This window comes from Nothoprocta perdicaria, unplaced genomic scaffold, assembly GCF_003342845.1.
Source record: "Nothoprocta perdicaria isolate Ctin4 unplaced genomic scaffold, notPer1 scaffold_18, whole genome shotgun sequence".
Classification (NCBI taxonomy): Eukaryota; Metazoa; Chordata; class Aves; order Tinamiformes; family Tinamidae; genus Nothoprocta; species Nothoprocta perdicaria.
Window position 1 is genome coordinate 1,533,983 of NW_020454982.1, and position 3,042 is coordinate 1,537,024.

A 3,042-nucleotide genomic window follows, 5' to 3' on the forward strand; every position below is an offset into this window, starting at 1 on the left:
CTCAGAATAACTGCAGATAGAACAAAATGAAACAGCCTCAAGCTGCACCAGGAGAGGTTCAGGTTAGACATTAAGAAGAATTTCAGCATGGAAAGAGCAGTCAAGCACTGGAACAGGCCGCCCAAGGAAGCGGTGGTGTCGCTGTCCCTGGCAGTGTTCAAGACGTGTAGATGAGGCAGTTAGGGACATGGTTGAGCAGGCGGGGTGTGGAAAGGCTTGCGGTTGCACTTGGTGGTCTTGAAAGTCTTTTTCAACCATAATGATTCTGTGATTCTGTAATAAGTGTTGTTGTCACATTATATAGGTTAAGTGGCTAAAGATGGAAGTGTGTTCTTATTCATGAAAACAGCTGCTGAAAACTGTGTTGTCCTGAAATAGACCTTCTTGTCTGTGGAGCTGACAACCATGAAATGATGGAATCAAGTTCCTGTCCTTCAGTGTTGCTTACAGTTAAAACTGTCACACAGTTTTAAAATAGCCTGTCAAAAAGAGCCATTGTTCTGATACAGTGCGGACAACGCACTTTGAAATGCCTCCTACTTTGGATGGTATTAAATGCTGCAGCTTAGTGTGCTCTTTATTTCTTGGGAGGTGGGTTGGGAAAGAGAGAGGTAAAAGCTGAGGAAGGGAACATGTTGGCCCCTAGAGATAGACTTGTGGGTTTTTTTTTTTCCAAAATACAACCGTATGTTAGAGCAATCAATTTATTAACAAACAACAAACACATTTTTTGTTACACTCTTCTAAAAAAGTAAAGTAATTTGGAATGAAAGCCAGTATGGAAAGTATGTAATGCCTTTGACACTGCCACTGAATATTCCACTGAAATATTTAAGAGTAAGGTAGTCTCTGAACAGATAGCTAAAGAGAATTTGTGGGCCTCACACTGCCCTAATGCTGAGCTGTTCCTTGCCAGTGTGGCAAGCCTTGCTCTACCTTGAACCTTCGGCCTCATCTACCTGTATGGGCTCCAGTTCACTGGGAGATGCCGTGCTGGCATCAACAACTGTCCTTGAATCTCGGACCTCCGAAGTGGTGTGTGCATGAACATGGCCAGACTGTAAAACCAAAATTCTGAATCAGAATCACGCTCCTTACGGTGTTACTTTCTTTATCCATGCTGCTCTTTATTTCTACTCCACAGCATATTCATTTAAGAATTGATCCTGGAAAATAGCTCCCTGCCTCAGCCTTGCACTGATGTGCTGCTTGGTGAAATCATTAAAACTCTGAGTTGTGCAATGCCATTTAGAAAGCAGAGTTCTCTGAAAGTATTGACAGTGTGCTGAGAACGGCAACGTGTCTGATGAGATGGTCCCTGTCCTGCAGAGTTTTCAATCTGGAGCTGGCCTAGGTTTAATGAGTCAATGCCTGATGGGGTAACATATAAAGAGGTTATTTTAGATGCATTCAGTGTGGTACAAAGTCAGAATTTAGTGATAAGGAGAAAACAAGTAAGAGTTCAGTAATTTAATCACGGATCATTGGAAGTATGTAAATATAGCTGTCAGTCAAAGCTACCTGAGCTTGCTAGCTAATACAAGTTGACATGTCGTTTAGGATAAAGCTTTTTTACATTCGTAAAGTATCATCTCAAACATACCTTTATACCAATCAAAAAAAAAAAAAAAAAAGAAAAAAAAAGGACCAAGAGTGATATCTTTTCCATAGTGAAGATTTTGCAGCACAAAGCAGAGAAACAGAAATTTCAGAAGTGTTTTAAAAGGTCGTGAGAGGTGCTCTGAGCTTTGGACATGCATGTCCTAGGTACTAAAGCAAATAAAAAGATCACCTTTGCTTGACATACTCAGAAATAGGATGTTTGAGCAATGAACTAGGATTTGTATTGGTACAATACGTTGAAAATGATAGAACAATAAACTATTAATTGGGTTGCTTTCCAGTTAGCCCCATGTCCATAACTAATAAACAATGTGCCATCATTTAATGTGTAATTGATCATTAATTTATCTGTAATGAATATCTGGCTATTAGCTTGCAAGGCAGCCTTATGAAGCTATATTTAGCTTCAGATATACTAGAAATTAGATTATTAAATTAATTGGATTACTCAACAAATATTGATTAGCATTTTTTAGCAATTAACATTATAGATGTGTAATATAGCACCATTTTTTAAAATTTTAATTAACTGTTTAAACATTACTTGGAATTTTCAAGTTGTTAAGACTATAATTACGTTATTGCCTATGTAGTTTTGAGTTAATTATATAGCATTTCTATAGACTTGACAACTGCAAAATGTATCCCCTTAACAATCAATTGGTATTAAATTACTTTCAATTAGTTTTTATTGAAGCCAAATTAGAATCTCATTTCAGACATAGTAAAGTAAAAGGAGTTTTTTTAAAAAAAAAAAAAAACTTAGAATCTAACCATAATTTGTGCTGTACCTACTGATTTTCCATATATGCAGCTCTGTAGTTGGTGAACATACTTTTAAAATTGACATAAAACACAAAGCTATTTACATTGGTGCTCTACTCTGCAAAGACACAATGCCCAAAATACTATTTCCATATGAATTAGGGCAAGTCTCATTGATTTGGGACAAACTTGAGTTTAGGATTTTTGGTGTTGTAAAGTGTTATATTTGTGTTAATTGCAATGAATTTCTATCCTGAAATTATGGACTCTTTTTTTAAACCCAAAGGGAATTTCTGTTTGTGTTTTACAGTGCTGCAATATGCTGATTGATGAGAATATACACTTGTTTATTTGACAGGCGTCAAAATTAATCTTGTAGGCTCAGGGCTTTAAAGAAGCTTGCTTTCAGCTAGAGATTCCTAGATCAGTTAGGATTTAGATGCTTAAAAGCTCTAATACTTGATAATAAAATACATATAATCTGGCATCAGACAATATAATATACTGCTTCCTGTAGCAGCTTTTGCAGTTTGACCCTTTCCCTTTTGATTTTACTTTCCAGCTCAACCTTCTTCATTTATTTTGGTCACGACTACAGTTACATTTCCTTTTTGGTATGAATAGACGTACCTCGTGTTGTTGAGCTTTATAAAA